We start from the raw sequence: 24,872 nt of genomic DNA, 5'->3' as shown, positions 1-24,872 counted from the left end.
CACTGCCAGCTGTACACCATCATCTGGGTGCTCCTGTGTGCTTTAAAGTGCGATCAAGTGCAAACAATGTGCAATAAATAAATATATATAAAAATGGAAGAGAAAAAGTTCAGTGTCCTGCAATGCCCCGAATGCCTAACCCACTGACCTGAACAGAGAATGAAAAAAATAGTCACTTGTCCTCCAGTTACTTAGCTGAATAAAGGTGCTGTAGCCAAATAGGAGCAAGGAGAGTCCAGCTTTTTTTTTTTTGCTTTTTTTTTTAATCAAAGACCATAGGTAAGGTGCAGTCCTCTTTCAACATGGCCTTCACACGAGGGAGCCTGTTATAGCTCCCTTCCTTCTGAGAACTGTGAATCCTCCCACTGCCATATACTCAGATCTCACCAGCCCAGAGAACGGAAGACTCCAATTTGGGAATAATGCCAGAGGCAATGCACAGCACTATCACCAGGAAGTTCTTCTTCACCCAGAGAGTGGTAGAAATCTGAAATGCTCTTCCAGAGGCTGTTATAGAGGAAAGCACCCTTTAGGGATTCAAGAAACGGTTGGATAAGTTCCTAAACTAAACTAAACCTTAGGTTTCTATACCGCACCATCTCCATGGTCGTGGAGCTCGGCACGGTTTACAGGGGTTGTAATAAGAAAGGAACTCCAGGGAAAGGGTTAGATGTAGATCGGAGGGGAAAAGAATGTTAGAGAGCAAGGATGTCAGAGAGGGGAGAAGTTAGATTTTAGAGAAAAGCCAGATTTTCAGGTGTTGGCGGAAGGGTTGGAGAGCACTCAGATTCCGAAGGGGAGAAGTGAGGTTATTCCAGAGCTCGGTGAATCTGAAGAGGAGGGAAGTCCCCAGTTTTCCTGGGTGGGAAATGCCTTTTAGTGAGGGGAAGGATAGTTTCGATTTTTGGGACGGTCTGGGGGTACTAAGATTCGAGGAGTTCCAGGAAAGAGGAATTAATGGAGGAAGGATGCCGTGGAGGATCTTGAAGGTTAGGTTGATGCATTTGAAATGGACTCTGGAAGTTATTGGAAGCCAGTGAAGCTTGGAAAGGAGTGGTGTGACGTGATCGAATTTACTTTTAGAAAAGATAAGCTTGGCCGCGGCATTTTGGATCCGCTGGAGTCTGTGGAGGTTTTTCTTCGTTAGGCATAAGAAGATGGAATTGCAATAGTCCAGCCTGGAGAGGATGATGGATTGGACGAGCACTGCAAAATGATTTTGATGGAAACAGGATCTTACTGACCTCAGCATGTGAAGGCTGAAATAGCATTTTTTTACCAGGGAGTTGAGGTGGTCGTTGAAGGACAGTGTAGAATCAATGATGATGCCCAGGACCTTACTGGAGAATTCAAGCTGCAGAGAGGAGCCGGAAGGCAGTGGGATTGAGGGGGGTAATTGAGCTAATTTTGGGCCGAGCCAAAGTAGTTTTGTCTTGGATTCGTTCAATTTCATTTGGACGGAGTGGGCCCAAGATTGGAGGCTTGAGATACAGGAGGATATGTTCGATGGGAGATCGGTGAGGTTCGAGTCGGTCTCGAGAAGGACAAGGATGTCATCAGCATAGGTGTAAATTGTTTCAAGGGGGGATAGGTGGAGGAGTTTTAGGGAGGACATATAAATGTTGAAGAGGATAGGAGAAAGAGGTGAACCTTGCGGGACTCCACAGATTGGTGTCCAAGGGGAGGAAGAGGTACCATTCATGTTGACAATGTAGGAGCGGGAACGAAGGAATTTTGAGAACCATTCAAGGACAGTGGAGGTGATGCCAATTTCGGAGAGTTGGTAAAGTAAAATGTCGTGATGAACGATGTCGAAAGCGGCAGAGAGGTCACATTGCAAGAGGACAGCGAACTTGTTGCGGGAGTGAAGTTGTTGGACCTTGGAGATTAGGGAGGTCAGTAGGGATTCGGTGCTGTAATTGGGACGAAAGCCGTGTTGGTAGGGTAAGAGGATGGAGAATTTCTCTAGGTAGGATGAGAGTTGAGTCGATATGATGGATTCGAGCATCTTGGTTAGGAGAGGGATATTCGCTATTGGGCGATAGCTAGAAGGAGAGGAAAGGTCAAGGTCGGGTTTTTTCAATAGAGGGGTTAGGGCAATGTGGCCCATTTCTGGGGAGAAAGGCCCGAATGTAGAGCGGAGTTTAGGAGTTTAGTAATGGAAGAGATGGCTTGTGTGGGTATTTCCTCGTAGAGGTAGGAGGGGAAAGGGTCTAAAGAACAGTTGCAGGATTTCATTTTGAGACAGAGTTTGAGGATGGTGGAATCGGATACTTGGTCGAAGGCAGCCCAGAGTCTGTCGGCTGGGATAGCGCTGGAGGCCGATAGAGTAGGGTTGGGGTCAGTGAGCACCAGGGAGTTGTAGGAGACTGCAGGAGGGAAGGAGCAGCGTAGGGTAGTGACCTTATCATTGAAGAAATTTGCCAGGACATCGGCTGAGGGAGAGGAGGGGAAAGAGGTGGAGTCTTTTTTGGAGGTTAGAGAGCGCCAGATTTTGAAAAGTGTGCTACTCTGATTATTGGATCTGGAGATTTGCTCACCATAGAAGTTCTTTCTTGCTTTTTTTAATGTAGAATTATAGTGCTTGATGCTGGCTCTCCAGGATTGTTTGTCTGTAGGGGAGTTGGATTTTTTCCATTTGCGCTCCAGGGCTCGACATTTCTGCTTTAGTTCTCTATGATAAGGGAGGTATCAGGGGGCTTTGCGAGGGTAAGAGATGGATTTGGTGGAAAGGGGGGCGAGGGAGTGGTAGGTGGATTCGGAGAGGGCGGTCCAGTTATGCCAGTTGGATTCGAGGTCTACAGGTTTAGGAGCGGAGGAGAGTTGATTGAGAAATTTTGTCCAGAACAGGTCGCTTGGAATTTTTTTGCGAAAGGTGATGAGGTTAGGGGAGAGGGGAGGAGCCCCGAGATGTGACATGAAAATGGGGATGGAGAAGGTCCCAAGGAAGTGGTCAGACCAGGGGACCTGTTCCCAGCGGGTGTCACTGACTGAGGTTTTGTAAGCGGTAAGATCAAGGAAAGTAATGAGGTCAAGAGTGTGACCCTTTTCATGGGATGGGGATGGTGAGGGGGGTGAGAAACCGAGAGAGGCGAGGAAGCTCTTCAGTTCTATCGTATCCTTGTTGGTATTGTCATCAAGGTGGAGATTGATGTCCCCGATGATCAAAAGCCTTTGAAATTTGAGGAAGGCGTTTGATATGGTTTCGAGGACGAGATCAGCGGATTTGTTCCAGGGGGCAGGTGGGTGATAAAGAAGTAGGATTCCCAGTGGGTGAGGTTGGAGTTCGTCGTTGACCGAGGCCAACATGTATTCTAGGGAGGTGTGGCAGCTCTTTTCGATGAGCTGGACATCGAAGAAGGATTTGTAAATTAGTGCCAGGCCGCCTCCTATTCTGTTAGATCTGGGAGAGAACAGACCTTGGAAGCCGTGGGAGCAGAGTTCATTTTCTGGAACAGAATATACGCAGGTAAAGCTAGACTTAAATAGAGCACTGGTCTTTGACCTAAGGTCCGCCGCGTGAGTGGACTACTGGGCACGATGGACTACTGCAGCGGCAAATCTTATGTTCTTATGTCTACGCATGTTCTAATCCTTTAGACTTCTAGATGTAGTAAGTGATAACATAGGATCTGAAACGCATTACCAGAGGTTGTGATAAGAGTAGATAGCATAGCTGGTTTTGAGAAAGTTTTGGACAATTTCCTGGAGGAAAAGTCCATAGTCTGTTATTGAGAAAGACATGGGGGAAGCCACTGCTTGCCCTGGATCGGTAGCTATGGAATGTTGCCACTCCTTGGGTTTTGGCCAGGCACTAGGGACCTGGATTGGCCACTGTGAGAACGGGCTACTGGGCTTGATGGACCATTGGGCTGACCCAGTAAGGCTATTTTAATGTTCTTATGTAAATGTGGACAATTAACATAGTAACATAGTAGATGACGGCAGATAAAGACCCGAATGGTCCATCCAGTCTGCCCAACCTGATTCAATTTAAATTTTTTTTTTTTTTTCCTTCTTAGCTATTTCTGGGCGAGAATCCAAAGCTCTACCCGGTACTGTGCCTGAGTTCCAACTGCCAAAATCTCCGTCAAGACCCACTCCAGCCCATCTACACCCTCCCAGCCATTGAAGCCCTCCCCAGCCCATCCTCCACCAAACGGCCATACACAGACACAGACCGTGCAAGTCTGCCCAGTTACTGGCCTAGTTCAATATTTAATATTATTTTCTGATTCTAAATCCTCTGTGTTCATCCCACGCTTCTTTGAACTCAGTCACAGTTTTACTCTCCACCACCTCTCTCGGGAGCGCATTCCAGGCATCCACCACCCTCTCCGTAAAGTAGAATTTCCTAACATTGCCCCTGAATCTACCACCCCTCAACCTCAAATTATGTCCTCTGGTTTTACCATTTTCCTTTCTCTGGAAAAGATTTTGTTCTACGTTAATACCCTTTAAGTATTTGAACGTCTGAATCATATCTCCCCTGTCTCTCCTTTCCTCTAGGGTATACATATTCAGGTCTTCCAGTCTCTCCTCATACGTCTTCTGGCGCAAGCCTCCTATCATTTTCGTCGCCCTCCTCTGGACCGCCTCAAGTCTTCTTACGTCTTTCGCCAGATACGGTCTCCAAAACTGAACACAATACTCCAAGTGGGGCCTCACCAATGACCTGTACAGGGGCATCAACACCTTCTTCCTTCTACTGACTACGCCTCTCTTTATACAGCCCAGAATCCTTCTGGCAGCAGCCACTGCCTTATCACACTGTTTTTTCACCTTTAGATCTTCGGACACTATCACCCCAAGGTCCCTCTCTCCGTCCGTGCATATCAGCTTCTCTCCTCCCAGCATATACGGTTCCTTCCTATTATTAATCCCCAAATGCATTACTCTGCATTTCTTTGCATTGAATTTTAGTTGCCAGGCATTAGACCATTCCTCTAACTTTTGCAGATCCTTTTTCATATTTTCCACTCCCTCTTCGGTGTCTACTCTGTTACAAATCTTGGTATCATCTGCAAAAAGGCACACTTTTCCTTCTAGCCCTTCAGCAATGTCACTTACATACATATTGAACAGGATTGGCCCCAGCACCGAACCCTGAGGGACTCCACTAGTCACCTTTCCTTCCTTCGAGCGACTTCCATTAACCACCACCCTCTGGCGTCTGTCCGATAGCCAGTTTCTGACCCAGTTCACCACTTTGGGTCCTAACTTCAGCCCTTCAAGTTTGTTCAACAGCCTCCTATGAGGAACTGTATCAAAGGCTTTGCTGAAATCCAAGTAAATTACATCTAGCATATGTCCTTGATCCAGCTCTCTGGTCACCCAATCAAAAAATTCAATCAGGTTCGTTTGGCACGATTTACCTTTTGTAAAGCCATGTTGCCTCGGATCCTGTAACCCATTAGATTCAAGGAAATACACTATCCTTTCTTTCAGCAACACTTCCATTATTTTTCCAACAACTGAAGTGAGGCTCACCGGCCTGTAGTTTCCTGCTTCATCCCTGTGACCACTTTTATGAATAGGGACCACATCCGCTCTCCTCCAATCCCCAGGAATCACTCCCGTCTCCAGAGATTTGTTGAACAAGTCTTTAATAGGACTCGCCAGAACCTCTCTGAGTTCCCTTAGTATCCTGGGATGGATCCCGTCTGGTCCCATCGCTTTGTCCACCTTCAGTTTTTCAAGTTGCTCATAAACACCCTCCTCCGTGAACGGCGCAGAATCTACTCCATTTTCTCGTGTAACTTTGCCGGACAATCTCGGTCCTTCTCCAGGATTTTCTTCTGTGAACACAGAACAGAAGTATTTGTTTAGCACATTTGCTTTCTCCTCATCACTCTCCACATATTTGTTCCCAGCATCTTTTAGCCTAGCAATTCCATTTTTTATCTTCCTCCTTTCACTAATATATCTGAAAAAATTTTTATCTCCCTTTTTTACATTTTTAGCCATTTGTTCTTCCGCCTGTGCCTTCGCTAAACGTATCTCTCTCTTGGCTTCTTTCAGTTTCACCCTGTAGTCCTTTCTGCTCTCCTCTTCTTGGGTTTTTTTATATTTCATGAACGCCAACTCTTTCGCCTTTATTTTCTCAGCCACTAGGTTGAGGTTGAGGTGGAACTCTAACTCAGGTGGTATTCTGCCTCATAGGAGTCTGACAAAGCAATACAAATTTTCCTCACAGCCACCAGAAACATCCATCTGCTAATTTAATGAAATCCAGTTTGGGGTTTTTGTTGTTGGTGTTGTGATAATTCAAAGTGCCGCTGTACAGATCCATGGTGAGACCTCATCTCGAGTATTGTGTTCAATACTGGAGACCACACTACCGAAAAGATGTGTTGAGAATTGAGTCGGTTCAGCGAATGGCTACCAGGATGGTTTTGGGGCTCAGGGAACTCACGTATGAAGAAAGGTTAAAAAGACTGCGGTTGTACTCACTGGAGGAGCGAAGAGAGAGAGGGGACATGATTGAGACCTTTAAGTATATTACTGGGCGTATAGAGGTGAAAGATGATATCTTCAGTCTTACGGGGCCCTCAGTAACCAGAGGACACTCGCTGAAAATCAGGGGAGGGAAATTTCAGGGTGATGCGAGGAAGTACTTCTTCACTGAAAGGGTGGTCGATCATTGGAACGAGCTGCCTCAGAGGGTGATTGAGGCCAGCAGCGTGTTAGATTTCAAGAGAAAATGGGATATTCATGTGGGATCTCTAGGAAAGTAAGAATCAGGGAGTGGGTCATTGGTATGGGCAGACTCGATGGGCTATAGCCCTTTTCTGCCGTCAATTTCTATGTTTCTATGTTTCTAAAGTGGATTTTCCAATTAAAGTAGATTTTGCCCCTCTGATTTGGGAATTTAAAGTAGATTTATCAAACCAAGTGATGAATTTCTTTTGAAGAAATTTGTTCTTCCTTGGTCACAGTGATCAGTTCTCATCAGCCTTGTCCACTGTTTAGCACATGCTCTGTTTGATTTCTGACCTATTTGGCAGAAGGAAGGGTTGTGTATACTGTAACTCTTGCTACTCTCCCCTGATGTGGACAGTTTCTGTAATCCATTAGAAATTTTGCATTGGTCTAATAGTGAGTATAAAGTGGAGAAAGCTAATTTCAGATGTATTAGGTTAGTCCTGGGTCCTCTAAGGATGTAAAGATGTGTTTATGTTGGCTAATAGTTATTAGAAAAAAAGAACACAACTGACATAAATTCTTCAGTTTCCAGATTGTAAACACTTGATCGTACTAGTTAATGTAAGCTGTGATGCCAAGAACCATTTTTTGCAATGCAGCATTCCTTAGCAACCTGTAAACATTAGATACATACTGAGTGGTTTACTTCTCCATAAAAAAAAACATTTTCAGCAGCACAGTGAAAAGAAATTGTATCAGAAAGCAACTGTTTTGTGGCTAAGGGGAGAACATTTTTCTTAGGACAAGTTACAATCAAGAAGACAGCAGACATGATTCCTATAAAACACATCATCAGAAAATAATGCTACTGAAAACTTGGATGCTAAAGGCCCAAAGCCTTTTCCTGCACCTTTGCATGTGAGTATGTTTTGAAATCAAGGCCCAAAGCCTTTGCCTGCACCTTGTCACAGAGAACCCTCTGTGAAGGCAAAGGAATCCTTGCAGTGCCCCAGAACTGATGAGCAAAGTAGGGAATTGTCCCAGGAGAAAACAGTAGATAAGCCTAAAATTCCTCCTAGGGCACTGCCAAGAAAGAAAATGCCTTTGCATAGCAGTGCACAGAAGGAGATAGAGACTCCTCATGCCTGTTTACCTTTTTCTAAGCAGCAAGTAAAAAGCAAGGTAACAGGACTACAAATCCCATCAGGCCAAGGGCAGAGAATTCCTAAAGCCAGGATTGGAACAGCTCCAGTGCCTAGCAAATCCAGAACTGGTTTGAGCCAGCTCAACAAGCACTTAAGCTCAGAATTAGCCAGAACTAAGGGCACACTCAAGCACAGACAGTTAGCCACTGAGAGAGAAAAGAGTGGGGCTCCTAGTTGCAGTCAGGCAGACAGACACTGAGCCACACAGGAGAAACCTAACAGGGAGAGAGAAGGGAACCAGACCTTGTCTGCCAGGAAACAGAAATGCACCAGAGCCTTATACTCCAGAAGGGCAGGTAGGACCTCAAGATTGAAAGGATTTTGTTGAGGACTCATTCATAAATGAAGATGATATAGAAATGAATAAAGCTCAAGAGTATGGAAGAAATGAGTGAGGATTTTTCATATGCTACTAACCCTGATTTAATAGAGTGGGGCTGAGGAACAGTAGAAAAAGTTTGGAGTTTATCAAAGGGAAATTATTGGTGAAGATTTCAGACTAGCCAGGCTGTATGATTTAAAGCCTCTGGCTGAAAGAGTTGGTTTTTTTCTTTCCACTTGTTGTATGAAACTGGAAGAAAACTGCACAGCCTAAATCCAAGCAGGATTGAGTTTTGTTTTCTGTTATGCAGTTTGGGGCAGTGCATGAAAAGTGGTTACTTAAAGTACTGCTGGCTACAGGACACTGGGGAACTCTTTATTCAAAATCTAGTGGGATCTTGTTTGGGATTTTTGTACACAAAAAATCTACAGGGCAGGTACAGATCCCAACACCTCTTGGGGTATTTTAGCTAAGAAAACCCCAAGGTCAACTTTTCCCCAGTGAAAAGACTTATAAGAAGTCATGGCAGAAGCTGTTTGAATAGGCCAGGTGGCAAACTTTGGCTGGGCCGGAAGGGCCTAGCCCAGTGTGGTAGGTGTAGGCCTGAGAGCCTCTGAGAAGGCCATTAAAAGACTGAAATAGAAGCCAGTGGATGGCAACAAGCCAAATAAAGGAAACAAATGGATTGTTTTGTTTTGTATTTTTGTGCTAGGAGTATTGTTTGCTTGTATTTTGGAACTCATTTTGAATTGCTACTAACTTGAGTTAAATGCACCAAGTGTGGTGGAAAATAAAGATTTATTTTGTGGTACACAAGTGTTTTGCAGTATTTTTGAACTTTATTGCAGTCCTTCCCAGCTACCCATACCTCGCTTTCACTAAGCTGAGGTCTGTGCGGTTTAGGGTATTGGCCTCTGGACATACCAATTGGCCACGCCCGGCCACAACCTTCGCATGTGAGTATGTTATGAAATCAAGGCCCAAAGCCTTTGCCTGCACCTTCGCGTATGAGTATGTTATGAAATTCTCCCAGAAATAAAGTATGTGTGATTTGAGCAGTGTAGCATCTCAAAAGAGAGAAGCCCGCTTCAGCATCTAAATCCACTGAATTTCTTTTCTTTTTTTTTTAGAGAGAGTTAAGTGGTCTTAAAATGACTAAAATACCTGTGTAAACATCTGCATGACTTCTCAGAAGTGGAGGCAGAAGTTTATAGCTTTGCATCAACAGATTTAAAGAGTTATTTTAGAAGGTTTATGTCTGTTATTAAAAAAAAAAAAATTTTGAATATGGCTTTAAGACAGAAATTGTATTGCTTGATCTTCTGGTGTTTCTACCATCAATTTTGTGTTTCTCTTGTGAGCTAGGATTATGTGGAAGGTAAAGTTTGGGGAAAATAGAGAGGCAGGCTCCTTTATTTATGCCTGCAGAATTTCGTACTTTAGTCCAAGCAACTGTTCTGACGCACTTGGCCTATTCTAACACTTTTTAAGTGAATCTTCCTAAATACATGCCGTGGAAGTTAAGTGTGTTCAAAATATGGCAGTCCAATTCCATTTGATTACCTTCCAGAAACTGTGAGATCATGTTTCTTTGTTGCTTTATGCTTTACATTGGTTGCCAATTGACTGTACCAAGAAAGAGATGGCCAGGCTTAGACTAATTCAGAATACGGGGGTAAAATTGATTTATGGTCTAAAGAAATATGATCATGTGACTCCCTTGTACCATGAGTTGCATTAGCTTCCAGTGGAGGATCGCGTCTTGTTTAAGTTGGGTTGTGTCTGCTACAAAGTTGTGTATGATATTGCTCCAATCTATATGATAGATTCCTTATAGCATCCTGTAAACATAGAAGAGGATCACATTCTTTGTTTAACTTTCAGTTCAAGGATGTAAGAGTATGAAATCTTTGGAACATATACTAGCATTTCAGGCTGCTTTCTACGATGGGGAATTTTGACCATTGTTGTGTAGTGCTTGTTTTTATAAACACTTTAGAACTCAACTGAAAACTTATCTTTTTCAAAGTATCTGGAGAATTAAGTTAAATGATCCCTAGGTTATGTTATTTTTAATCTTTTGTTAACCGCGTTGAGCTTATGGTTATGCGGTTTATAAGTACGATGTTATGTTATGTAAATTGTGGTGTTTGGAGCACCTCATGATACTGAAGCGTCGATATGGGAAGATTCTCTCTCGTTACCTTATCAGCCCTGTCATACTCTTGATCCAGTGCCTCTACTAAGTTGATATTGCGTTCATTGCAGCTATAGGACTCTGCTTTTCAGGCTCTGTGCCAGGGCTCTCAAATACGCTTCCTGAGGAGCTTAGGATGCTCATGGATTGCACGGTATTACAAAAGTGATTGGCCGTTTGCTCACTGGGGTTTTTTTTTCCTGTGGCGTGAGAGTATTGGAGGAAAAGGAGGGTGGGATAGGTTTATTTTATTTATGACTTTTTGTTCATTGTATATTTATATTGTTGTACTCAGTGCTGTACAGTCTTTGGCCAAAAGTTGCGCACTATATGATGGCGTATTAAAATTAAATTAAAATCAAGTTTCAGAAACCCACAGTCTACACATGGAGATCTATACTATGTGGAGATTTCAAGGGGACATGGTTTGAAACTCATCTGCTGCAGAATACACAGGATAAGGCTAAAGCTTTTGTTGACCATCTTCGATCATGATTTTCCAGTCCATCCTTTTTTTTAATTATTATTTTAAGGGGGACCTTTTACAAAGCTGCAGTAAGCACTAATGTGTGTTTATTGCAGCATACAATGCCTTACTGCAGGGAACTTTCAGGCATCCCACAGTCATTTTTGCATGCTCCTCGCACGTTAAAAAATAAAATTTATTTTTTATTACTGGGGCAAGTCTGAGGGCAGAGAACGGATGTGTTCTGCACTAATCAGTTAGCACAGCTACAATGAAATGCGCCAACTATAATGGGGGGCAGTAACGGCTCGCATGCCAATGGCCTTGTTCTAAATAATGTGTGGCCATTAACAGGGATTAAAAATCAGCCATTTTACTCAGCAAATAAAAATAGCCTTAGCTCTTGGGAATGACCTGTGTAAAGACGTACTAAAGCCAATTTTTCACTGTGGTTTTGTAACAGGGCCCCTAAACATGTTGGACTATCGCTCTTCAGTATACTTGTTAAACTTCATAAGACTAAGCACATAGAATAACTGTCTTTGTTCAGAAGAACAAGTTACCTCATTTATGGGTCCTTTTACTACAATGTACTAGAAAATTGGCTTAGTGCATTTTAACACTGTCCTGCACACTAAGCCCGTCTGTAGAGAAATCGTGCTATACTTCTTAAATCCTGTAGCAGGCCGGGACATAGGCCGAAAAATAGCCGCCATAAAATCGAAGCTCACGGGCTGCGGACGAGCGGCCTGTCCCGGAGAACGGACGGAAGATAAAATTTTTTTAAATTTTTTTATTTTGAAAATAAAACAAATTAAAACAAACAAAAACAGCGATTCGCGAAGAAAACAACACAAACCGCGGTCGAGAGAAGGCAAAAGTGAACGAAGTCGAACGCAGAGTCAAAGACGGACTTTTCGGCTCCGCGGAAAACTAAGAACTGAGGAGACGCGCCCTGTGTACTGGGCGGGAAGGCACTCGCGCATGCGCGGTGTGGCGACTTGAAACTTCTAGTTTCTTCAAGCATGTCCGCTTGTGAGACGTCCGCATCGAGACTCCGTCGGACGACGTCACCCACATGTGAGAATAGGCTGCCTGCTTGTCCTGAGATAATAATTTTTTCCATTAGTACACAAGACCTGCAAAAAATGAATATGGAGCACTTACCACCTCCTGTTCAGGAGGTGCTAGGGGCCAGATTCTGTAAAACTCATGTCAATCACACTTAGGCGCCCATTACAGGATCATGCCTAACTTAAAACTGAGGTACCTCTAATGTAGGCCAGGGTTTTACAGGCCTACATTATAGGCACCTAAGTCCTTTAGAGAATAATGCCTAGCGGAGCCTAACCCCCTCTTTTACTAAGGTACGCTATGCTTTTTAGCGTGTGGTAAATATTAATATGCGTTTAACCATGTGCTAACGCTAACGCAAGCATGTTATCCTATATACGTGTTAGCGCACGCTTTGATTTAGCGCATGCTAAAACACTTAGTGCACCTTTAGTGAAAGAGGGCCTAAGTCTCTCTCCACCCCTCAACACACCTACTCTGATGCTAGGCGCCTGGCAATAGACGCCTATCTTTTGTGGAATCGTACCTAAGAAGATAGATGCCTATCTCCCAACTCATTTTTATCTCTTTCAGTTAAGAGCTTGTTAAAACTCATTACCGAAGCCAATTTACTAATTAAGGCCCCCTCAGGGGTAAAAGCTCTAACGCTCATAGAATTCCTATGAATAGGAAGTCTGAGCATCGGAGCTTTTACCGCAGAAACCTTTGATAAAAAAAACCCTAACGTGGCTTGATAAAATGGGGCCTAAGTTAGGCAGCTGACTTTAGGTGCCTTTTATAGAATTTTCCCCTAAGGGCTTCTGTTAACTCTGCATGTTAATTGGATTGTGCCAACTGGTTAACTTAGGCAAGTCCATTCCTAACTGATGGCACACCCGTTCCATAAAATAATTTTTAAAATTCTATTAATACTCATTTGACATGAAAAAATGCAAAGTTATCACACAACACTTTAATGTGTTTTGTGGTGTTTTCCTGCGAGCTAAGTATGTGTTAGGCCTTAAAAAAAAACTAGATAAAGAAGCATAACTTTTTTTTTTTGGCAAAATCTTGTGGAACGTGTGCCCAGTTTTTGATGTCAGTACTTTTAGGCAAAATTCCCACCATGCTTTTTAGCAGGAAATTTGGATTTCACAGATTCCTTGTGGAATTTGCTCTCTTCCTGAAGTTGTAGAATATTAAATCGTTGAAGGAAAAGGCATTATTTTAAAAGTGTGCAAGCAAGACTGACTTACAGACTTCTTGGCTTTTGTGCTGTCCTGCTTTGAACTGAAACATAAATCCACCCAAAATAGTTTAGAAATAAACAGGCAGCACATAAACAATAAATCCAAAATTAATAATACATGTATAACTCAAAAGCTAAACCAACATTTGGATCTTGTCCTGGGATATTTTTCGTGTACTGTAGGTACTATATTTACTGAAAGATGGATAAAGATATATTATTGAAAAGAAATACATAATCTGAAAATAGTTCTAGGAGAAAAATAGTACGGTCGATTCCGCTTAAGTGCAAAGCCTCTGGACCAGACCACCACATGCGCTTCAGCGGAGTGTGCACTTAACAGGAATACCACTTTTTAGTCAGTTTAGCCAGTATCAGCAGCTACCTGGGTGATGGCGGCAACAGGAAGGTGCTGGTGAGTGCTCGGCATAGGTCTCCTGTCTACTTGCTGCCTAGGACGGCTCGCGATGCTGTGATGTTCCGGGGAGGGGGGGGTGGATAGTAAATGCGGTGCAATAAATACAGAGGACCCGTGATTGCATTTAACCGGAGTGAATGTAGCGTGAAAGAATAGAGGTGGGACCTATGACATTGATGCGCATAAGCGGATTGTGTGCTTATCTGAAGTGCAAATATCCGGAGTTTACGTCCATAGACTTTAATGCAAAAAAAAAAAAAAAAAAAACAGGACCGTGGTGGTAGGGTGCGGATAACCGGAGCGTGCACCTGGGTGAAGTCGACTGTAGATACAGGAAAGAGACATAGGAAAACGCAGTCAAGAAAGAAGCACACTGATAAATGGAGGAATTCCACCACAATTGCTGCTTTCAGAAATATTTTCATTACTGTTTATAAAATATTTTTGTCATGACAAGGACTACTTAATATGTATTTTCATAACAGTCCTTAAAAGGGAAGTCTTACAAGCCAAACAGCATGAAATAAACATGCTTACCCTCCATTTTATCTTTCTGAGATATTTTTTAAAAAAGGTTCTCAGTCATCTGACAAAAATATTAGTTTATTGTAAACAGATTTGAACATGTCACCCTTTTACACAGATATTTATTAATTTTTATGGCTCGTCCTCCCCAGGAGCCCAGAACGGGTTACCAGAATACATACACAAAGTTTTCAGGAACAGAGATATACACACTACAGTCAATAACATGCTTTAGGGAATTAAAATCACAATGAAAGAAAAGAAAAAAAATGGAACGGGAAGGGAAGGAAAGCAAATGTAATGAAAATTAAAAGAAAGCTAAAAGAAAAAAAAAGTTCAGTTCAGCACTGTTGAAAGCCGGCCGGCTACTAAGGGGTAATTCTGTCATAGAACCCTATTTAACCGGTCAGAAGTGGTGCTGACTGGTTAAATTGTGCTCTACTGGTTAACACCCCTCCCCCTTTTTACAAAACCATAGTGTGATTTGTAGCGCCAGCCGTGGCGGTAACAGCTCCGACACTCATAGAATTCCTAAGCGTTGTAGCTGTTACCGCAACAACTGGTACGGGACACTACAGACCGGTAAGGCTCACTTCAGTTATTGGGAAAATAATGGAAGCGTTACTGAAAGAAAGGATAGTGGAATTCCTAGAACCTAATGGGTAGGGGTGTCAAAGTCCCTCCTCGAGGACCGTAATCCAGTCGGGTTTTCAGGATTTCCCCAATGAATATGCATTGAAAGCAATGCATGCACATAGATCTCATGCATATTCATTGGGGAAATCCTGAAAACCCGACTGGATTCCGGCCCTCGAGGACCGACTTTGACACCTGTGGGTTACAGGATCCGAGGCAACATGGTTTTACTAACCCCCTCTTTTACAAAGGTGCGCTATGCTTTTTAGCACGCGCTAAATATTATCGGGTGCATGTTATCCTATGGACACATTAGCAGTTAGCGCATGCATTGATTCAGCATGCGCTAAAATGCTTAGCACACCTTTGTAAAAGAGGGCCTATAGGTAAAGCATGCCAAATGAATCTGATTGAATTTTTGGATTGGGCGACCAGAGAATCGGACCAAGGACATATGCTAGATGTAATTTACTTAAGATTTCAACAAAGCCTTTGACACAGTTCCTCATAGGAGGTTCTTGAACAAACTTGTGGTGAACTGGATTAGAAACTGGTTGAAGGACGCCAGAGGGTGGTGGTCAATGGAATTTGCTCGGGGGAAGGGAAGGTGAGTAGTGGAGTCCCTCAAGGATCGGTGCTGAGGCTGATTCTGTTCAATATGTTTGTGAGCGGCATTGCTGAAGGGTTAGAACAGGGGTGTCAAAGTCCCTCCTCGAGGGCCGCAATCCAGTCGGGTTTTCAGGATTTCCCCAATGAATATGCATGAGATCTCTTTGCGTGCACTGCTTTCATTGTATGCTAATAGATCTCATGCATATTCATTGGGGAAATCCTGAAAACCCGATTGGATTGCGGCCCTCGAGGAGGGACTTTGACACCCCTGGGTTAGAAGAAAAGGTTTGCCTCGTTGCAGATGATACCAAGATTTGTAACAAAATAGACACTAAGGAGGGAGTGGAAAACATGAAAAAAGGATCTGCAAAAATTAAAGGAATGGTCTTTTTTTTTTTTTTTAATTTTTTTTAATAAACTTTATTCATTTCAAATCTCAATACAAATAATAAGATAACTTTCAAATGTACCTGACATCTTATAATTCTGTTCAGGTAATTAACTTATAAACCCCCTCTTTTACTAAGGCTGATGTGTCCAAGTTTCAAGTTTTCAAGTTCAAGTTTATTATTTTTCTTGATTGATCGCTTAATCAAATTCTAAGCGATGAACATATTAAAATATAGTCAAAATAGAGACAATACAATACAGACTTTAAATAATACCACGGGTGGAAAAACTAATACATAGTACATTATACTCATTACATAGGGTAAGATAAGGGTTTGAAATACAATTAATAAAGAAAAGCAAAACAAAGGAAAAATAAATTAGGGGAATCAAAACACATAGCATAACACAGTAAAATAAAATCACTAATTTAAGAACTATTTAATTAAATATTAAAAGCATCTTTAAAAAGAAATGTTTTTAGATTACTTTTAAATTTTCCTAGATCTTGCTCATTCCGTAGATAAATGGGGAGATCGTTCCAAGTTTGAGGAGCAGTTACAGAAAAAATAAACTGACGTCTGGTATTAATAATCTTAAGTGATGGAATGGTTAATAAGTTTTGCTCATTAGACCTCAGGGTTCTGTTTGAATGATAAGGTATTAAATGCTTAAATATGAATGCAGGGGTTTTATAGAGAAGAGACTTAAAAACAAGCAGACAGAGTTTATACGTTATTCGATGATTAACTGGGAGCCAATGTGCATCTATCAAAAGGGGTGTAACATGGTCATATTTTCTAGTCTTAGTGATGAGCTTAATGGATACGTTCAGAATAATTTGAAGTCGTTTAATTTCATTAAGTGATATCCCCTTAAAAAGGGCATTACAATAATCCAATTTAGAAATCACTAAAGAATGAATGAGAATGTTTATTGATTTCGGACAAAGAAATTTTGCAATAGATCGTATCCTACGTAATCTGTAGAATGTAGATTTAACTATAGTACTAATATGATCATGAAAATTAAGTTTTGTATCAAAAGTTACCCCTAAGATTTTTATATTGTTAACTATTTGTAATGGTATGTTTTTTATTGTAATGGGAGCAATAAGAGTAGAGTTGTCTTTCCATGGAAAGAGCATCACGTTGGTTTTTTTAATATTAAGAGCAAGTTTATTTCTGTTTAACCAATGATGAATTTGGTCGAGTTTTTCACTGATCGCTTGAATATCAGATGTTTTGTTTGAATTTATTGGATGCAGGAGCTGAATATCGTCTGCATATGCGAACACCTGAAAACCCATGGACTGACATATATTATATATATTATATGGACGAACCCTGCTTCCAAAGCCTTCCATCCCTGTGGGAGTCCCATGGGCCAGAGGGGGGTCCCTGTGGGAGTCCCGTGGGTTAGGAGGGATTCCCGCGGGACCCCCGCAGGAACCGCAGGAATCCCGTGATCCCCGTTCCCGTGCAGACCTCTACTCGAGAGTAATGTTAGAAAATTCTTCTTTATGGAGAGGGTGACTGATGCCCGGAATGCGCTCCCGAGGGAGGTGGTGGAGAGGAAAACAGTGACAAGAGTTCCAAAAAAGCATGGGAGGAACACAGAGGATCTCTAATCAAAAAATAATGGTATATATTCAAGAACTAAGGCTAGCACTGCACGGTCTGTGTCTCGTATATATGGTCTGGGATGGTTTAGATGGGCTGGAGTGAGCTTTGATAGAGACTCCAGTAGACCGAACCTTGGCACACTGGCAGACAGAGCTCTGGGTTTCTGGCCTAGAAATAAAAAAAGAACAATTTAAATTAAATCATTACATTATAGCTTAATACAAATAAATAATAAAATGAACAAATAACCATACATACCCTAAATCAAAGCAGTATAGAACCAAACAGATGCAGCTATAACGAGTACCCCGCCCAAATCAACAAGATCACAAAAAATGTCAGAAGTAGATCTCAACCCAGATTAGGGTTGCCACAGACATGTTCTCTTTTTACAGGTTTGTCTGGGTGGTTTTTCAAAAAGCTGGCAGTTTGTCCGGGTTTAGGAGCTTGGGGGCCGCATCTAGAGGGCATCCACGCATGTCACGTCTACGCATGCTCAGAGGTCCTCCAGACATAGCCCCGAGCTCAGAGAAGAGGTTCGTGTGGGGGTGAGGGGGGGGGTCACGTGCTCTCTTTTCTTTTTTTTTTTTTTTTTGCAGGAAGAAATATGGTAACCCTAAGCCAGCTGCCAGGCTATTGTTTTAATTTCTAGCTCACCTGCTCACTTGAATGCTCTGGCTTAACGCTTCTGACAAGAATTTGTTTGGATACAACTGAACGTTTGAAGAAATAACAGGTGCAGTACTGTATATTCATCACATCCTGTCTCTGCATATTACATGGCCACTTTGTATTCAATAAATGATTATTACCATCTATGCCCAAACATACACACTACTGAGCTTTATATCTAAAAATTCATCCAAAGCACTCAAACAGGGAGGATTTGGAATGGGAATGACACATGATTTATTTACGGACTGTTTTATTTGGCTATAGAAACCCACTTCTGCTGAGCTCCATTTCCTAGCTGGGTTTCCCTGGAAATTTTCCATGGCTGCTTGGTAACTGCCAGTTGTGGCTCTATAAATTTCAGTAATTGTGAAATAATAAAAGGTTTATATTTCTCCCCTTTTGCATTGCATTTTTAAAGCTGCATACCTCAAAATTTGAAACAATATTTTATCTAAAAATAGGTTTCATCATATTTATTAAGCTGAAGGATTTCATTGTAAGTTTTGGAAATGAATTTTGGAAGTCTTCTCATGCTTAGAAGTACCAGCTCTATAAATCTTTACAAAGAAAAACTACTTCCCCTTTATTATTTTGAAATTAAAGACATAAAAGGAAAGCATCCACGAAAACCTATAACTCATACTTCTTTATGCTGTGCACATAAGGAAAATTTAGAATTTTAAAAATCGGGATTAGTTTATGCACTATCATGAATTAAGTATTACTACTAAACAATGGTCAAGGTTTGGGGGTTTATTTCCATCTCACCCATGCCGCGCCTCATCTACCTTGTATGCAAATAATGTTTGTCTACACTCTTCAAGAAAGGTTCGAGGTGAGATCTGGGAAACTACAGACCGGTGAGTCTGACTTCGGAACCGGGAAAGATGGTAGAGGCCCTGATAAAGGACCGCATCATTGATCATCTAGATGGACACGGGCTGATGAGGACCAGTCAGCACGGTTTTAGCAAAGGCAGATCTTTGAGGGAGTAAACAGACAGATAGACGAGGGCGACCCAGTCAACATTGTATATCTGGATTTTCAGAAGGCGTTTGACAAGGTTCCACATGAACGACTACTTCGGAAAATTGCGAGCCATGGAATCGAGGGTGAAATACGTGGATTAAAAACTGGCTGGAGCATAGGAAACAGAGAGTGGGGGTAAATGGACAATACTCAGACTGCGTCACCAGTGGGGTGCCACAGGGCTCGGTGCTTGGACCCGTGCTCTTCAACATCTTTATAAATGATCTGGACATTGGTACGACGAGTGAAGTGATTAAATTTGCGGACGATACATAAGAACATAAGAAGTTGCCTCCGCTGAGGCAGACCAGAGGTCCATCTTGCCCAGCGGTCCGCTCCCGCGGCGGCCCATCAGGCCTATTGCCTGAGCAGTGGTCCCTGACTATTTCTATAACTACCTCTTGCTCCTATCCCTATAACCTACCTCTACTCCTATCTGTACCCCTCAATCCCTTTGTCCTCTAGGAACCTATCCAAACCTTCTTTGAAGCCCTGTAACATGCTCCTGCCTATCACAGCCTCCGGAAGCGTGTTCCATGTATCCACCACCCTCTGGGTAAAAAAGAACTTCCTAGCGTTTGTTCTAAACCTGTCCCCAGAATAGTGAAGACACGGGGATTGCAAAAATCTGCAACGTGACATAATCAGGCTCGAGGAATGGGCATCAACATGGCAGATGAGGTTCAACGTGGATAAGTGTAAAGTGATGCATGTTGGTAACAAAAATCTCATGCACGAATACAGGATGTCCCAGGTGGTACTTGGAGAGACCTCCCAGGAAAGAGACTTAGGAGTTATGATCGACAAGTCGATGAAGCCGTCTATGCAATGTGCGGCAGCGGCGAAAAGGGCGAACAGAACGCTAGGAATGATAAAGAAGGGGATCACGAACAGATCGGAGAAGGTTATCATGGGCCATGGTGCGCCCTCACCTAGAGTACTAGGTCCAGCGTCCAGCACTGGTCGGCGTACATGGAGAAGGACACGGTACTATTCGAAAGGGTCCAGATAAGTGCGACTAAGATGGTTAAGGGGCTGGAGGAGTTGCCGTACAGCGAATGATTAGAGAAACTGGGCCTTTTCTCCCTCGAACAGAGGAAATTGAGGGGACATGATTGAAACATTGAAGGTACTGAAGGGAATAGACTTAGTAGATAAGGACAGGTTGTTCACCCTCTCCAAGGTAGGGAGAACGAGAGGGAATTCTCTAAAACTGAAAGGGGATAGATTCTGTACGAACGTAAGGAAGTTCTTCTTCACCCAGAGAGTGGTAGAAAACTGGATGCTCTTCTGGAGTCTGTCATAGGAGAAAACACCCTCCAGGGATTCAAGACACAATTAGACAAGTTCCTGCAGAACCAGAACGTGCGCAGGTTGGACTAGTCTCAGTTAGGGCACTGGTCTTTGACAAGAGGGCTGCTGCATGAGCGGACTGCTGGGCACGATGGACCACTGGTCTGACCCAGCAGCGGCAATTCTTATGTTCTCCCCCCTCCTCTCATTTAAACCTCATTCTTCTGTCTTCCTAATTTTCTTCTTGGACCTACCGGTTACTCTTTGCAGCTCGCGTAATGGATTGGGATTGAGCTCTAGAGTAGAGAATGACATGGGGACAAATTTTTCCCCGTCCCTGCGGGAACTCATTTTTTCGGCCCAGCCCCATCCCTGCAAGCTCTGGCCTCATCTGCACAAGCCTCAAACACTTTAAAAATCATAAGTAGCAACATTCTAGAGCTCAGATTGTGATGTCATAATGCCTCATTCCACCAATGCCTTCCTCTGCACAAGCCTTAAACACTTTAAAAATCATAAGTAGCAACATTCTAGAGCTCAGATTGTGATGTCATAATGCCTCATTCCACCAATGCCTTCCTCTGCACAAGCCTTAAACACTTTAAAAATCATAAGTAGCAACATTCTAGAGCTCAGATTGTGATGTCATAATGCCTCATTCCACCAATGCCTTCCTCTGCACAAGCCTTAAACACTTTAAAAATCATAAGTAGCAACATTCTAGAGCTCAGATTGTGATGTCATAATGCCTCATTCCACCAATGCCTTCCTCTGCACAAGCCTTAAACACTTTAAAAATCATAAGTAGCAACATTCTAGAGCTCAGATTGTGATGTCATAATGCCTCATTCCACCAATGCCTTCCTCTGCACAAGCCTTAAACACTTTAAAAATCATAAGTAGCAACATTCTAGAGCTCAGATTGTGATGTCATAATGCCTCATTCCACCAATGCCTTCCTCTGCACAAGCCTTAAACACTTTAAAAATCATAAGTAGCAACATTCTAGAGCTCAGATTGTGATGTCATAATGCCTCATTCCACCAATGCCTTCCTCTGCACAAGCCTCAAACACTTTAAAAATCATAAGTAGCAACATTCTAGAGCTCAGATTGTGATGTCATAATGCCTCATTCCACCAATGCCTTCCTCTGCACAAGCCTCAAACACTTTAAAAATCATAAGTAGCAACATTCTAGAGCTCAGATTGTGATGTCATAATGCCTCATTCCACCAATGCCTTCCTCTGCACAAGCCTCAAACACTTTAAAAATCATAAGTAGCAACATTCTAGAGCTCAGATTGTGATGTCATAATGCCTCATTCCACCAATGCCTTCCTCTGCACAAGCCTTAAACACTTTAAAAATCATAAATAGCAACATTCTAGAGCTCAGATTGTGATGTCATAATGCCTCATTCCACCAATGCCTTCCTCTGCACAAGCCTTAAACACTTTAAAAATCATAAGTAGCAACATTCTAGAGCTCAGATTGTGATGTCATAATGCCTCATTCCACCAATGCCTAGGCTCCGTCCTCGTCTGCACAAGCCTCAAACACAAAATCATAAGTGTACATTTAAGGCAGAGCTTAGAGGAATGGGCTAGGGACAGCGACAAAACTCACGGGAGCGGGATGTGGAATTTGAGCTCCTGCGGGGACGGGGGAAAACGTGTCCCCCTGTCATTCTCTACTCTGGACTGGAGCTCGCCTGTTCTCCTAGACTAGAGCTTCCTGGTTTAACTGGGCTTCCCTGTTCCTTCCCTCTCCTACAGCTCGCTGACTGCTTTCTAAAAAGTTATGAGGCAGAAGCCCTGCTGCTCTTGGACAGCCTTAAGTCCACATCCCTTTATCCCTATCACCGTGTTCTCCTCCTCTTGGGAGGCGTCTGCTCCCCTCTCCCGAGTGCCCCATCAACGCTGGACATAAAGGAAAGCATTAGGAAGGGGAGGCGGATGTTTTGAAGCCTGGCTCGGCCCCAAACGGGACATTCTGCCCGTTTCTCGCTCTCGCTCCGGCTTGAAAACCGGGGAAGAGAGTTGCGGGAAGTGGCCGTCTCTGCTCCCCCTCCCAGCCGCCGATCGATGACAGTCCCGGGGCAGGTGGACAGCTTTGCGTCTTCTCGGACTTCCGCCGATCCTCCTGGCTGCACGTAGCAGGTAAGAAGCTGCTACCTGCATCGAGATGGGCGAACCCTTTCCACCGCCAGACTTAGACTGAGGGAGACGGACGGGGTGGGGAGGGGTGGGGGGTAGAGTCGCTGCCGTTCCCGCTGTGCCTCGGAGGAGAAAATTAATGACTACTGCGGTGGACGGAAAGAGAGATAGCCGGCGGTAACCGCAGCGCGAAAAGTGACCCCCGAGCGGTGTCGGAGCAGAGATCTGAAGACACGCGGTTAGATTTTCTGTACTCGCTGGTAGCCGGGGATGTGCTGGGAAAGTTTAAGGAAACTGGCGCGGCCAAGTTAACCCTTTCAGGACCAAGGGACATATTTGCCCCATAACTTTAAAATCCTATAAATTTTGATTGGGATAGTCTACAGTTCTAAATTTGATATGTACGGATTCCATATGATACTGCCTTTATGTAAACAAACTGGTTCCGACATTCATTCATTAGCGTCGTTGCCAGATTGACGAGAAGATTCACTTGCCACACTGTCCATAAGCCAGAAGTTTGATTTTTTTTAAAAAAAATAATGATATTTCACAAAAAAAATCAATTTTTTGGCATCTGCAAGCCCTTTTTACCATAAAAATGTCGTCAAAACCACAAAAATTGGCCTACGATCCTTATGGTCCTGAAAGGGTTAAGACGCAAAACTCCCGAATCGAGAACGAACCGCTATTGGCGCCCCCTATAGGCCAACACTTTCCAGGACCTGCAGATTCCTCCTTTAACGATAATGTGCCTGACTACACGAGATACAGCAGAAATGTGGAGATACTAATAATAAGGGTCCACAACCAAGTTGTAGGTGATACCTTTTTTATTGTACTAATTTAATATTTTATTTGTTTCGATTTATGTCAAAAACCTTTTCACACAACTCAATTATAGGTAGAAAACAATTTCTTTCCAGCTGTATAAGCAACCGTATTTGCTTATAAAGTGCAAATACGGTTGCTTATACAGCTGGAAAGAAATTGTTTTCTAGCTATAATTGAGTTATATGCAGTAAACACCTAGAGTCAAAAACAGTGCTTTTGTTTTGAAAAACCTTTTCACATGCACATGGCCAGTTTCAGTCAGGTACAGAAGGTATTTCGATATCCACTCGACCGTCACTTTGAGGCCCATCCTAAGGGTACTCGGTTTATCTATGAGGTGTCTGTGTGGAACACTGTCAAAGGCTTTGCTAAAATCTAAATACAGTACTCCCCTGAAATTCGTGGGGGTTCCGCTCAAGGAGCACCTGCGAATTTTGAAAAAACGCAAAAGTGGTTTAGGAGCGGATCGGAGGCAGGAGAGGGCTGCAGGGGTGGCGGCAGGTGCTGAAAATTGTGTGCAGGATTCTTAGTATTTTCTGACCCCCCCTCTTCCAGGAGCTAAAGTCAGGCTGCATCAATCAGGAGCTGCTTTGACACGCTATCTGGCGCTTCAAAGCTGCTCCTGATTGATGTAGCCTGACTTTAGTTCCGGGAAAAGGCATCAGAAAATACCGTGAAAGACTGAGTTGGCGAATCGTGAATTTTTTTTTTTTTTTGGGGGGGGGGGGGGACGGGGGGTTACTGTATCTAGTGCACTCCCTCTATCCAATTCTCTGGTCACCCAGTCAAAAAAATTGATCCGATTTATCTGACAAGACCTACCTCTAGCGAATCCATGTTGCCTTTGGTCCTGTAATTCACCGGATTTCAGAAACTTTACCATTCCCTGTTTGAAAAGTGTTTCCATTAATTTGCTTACCACAGAAGTCAGACGTACTGGCCTGTAATTCCCTACTTCTTCCTTACGTCCACTTTTTTATAGAGCAGTGGTTTAAAAGCTCAAACCCTTTGCAGGGCCACATTTTGGATTTGTAGGTACTTGGAGGGCCTCAGAAAAAAAATAGTCAATGTCTTATTAAAGAAATGACAATTTTGCATGAGGTAAAACTCTTTATAGTTAATAAGTCTTTCCTTTTGGCTAAGTCTTAATAATAATATTGTATTTTTATAGCTAAAGAGACAATATGATCAGGAAGCTGTTTTATTTTACTTTTGTGATTATGATAAACACAACGAGGGCCTCAAAATAGTACCTGGCGGGCCGCATGTGGTCCCCGCCCTTCTCCAGTCCTCCGGTACCACTCCCAACTCTAGATAAGTACAGTGGTGCCTCGCATAACGAACGCCTCGCACAGCGAACGCTGCGCACAACGAACTTTATGTCTTGCTTCCTACAACGAACTTCGTTTCACACAACGAAGTCGCCCGAGCTGCATCCTTCCGCGCAGGCACTGCGCTTAACTGCCCTCTCTCCGCCTGGCTCCCTGTGCAGTGGCGGACCGTCGGCTCGCAGGGGCCCGGCGCCTACTGCTGATGCGTTG

General features: G+C 43.1%; 1 protein-coding gene across 4 annotated transcripts in view; it reads left to right on the top strand.

Moving 5' to 3' along the window:
- Positions 1–7,424: 7,424 nt before the first annotated feature.
- Positions 7,425–24,872, top strand: part of MATN2 (matrilin 2) — a 179,932-nt gene continuing 162,484 nt past the window's right edge. The window contains exon 1 of one of the 4 annotated variants that reach the window (XM_033934328.1): positions 7,425–7,563. The gene's annotated coding sequence lies outside the window, so the exon portion shown is untranslated. Of the gene's footprint in view, positions 7,564–7,958; positions 8,147–22,054; positions 22,501–24,872 lie in introns of those variants that run through there. The other 3 variants (XM_033934326.1, XM_033934329.1, XM_033934325.1) reach the window with 3 other exon arrangements.

This window comes from Geotrypetes seraphini, chromosome 2 (genome assembly GCF_902459505.1).
Source record: "Geotrypetes seraphini chromosome 2, aGeoSer1.1, whole genome shotgun sequence".
Taxonomy (NCBI): Eukaryota; Metazoa; Chordata; class Amphibia; order Gymnophiona; family Dermophiidae; genus Geotrypetes; species Geotrypetes seraphini.
Note: the sequence above shows the minus strand (reverse complement) of the source record. Positions and strands in the feature narration are given on the sequence as shown.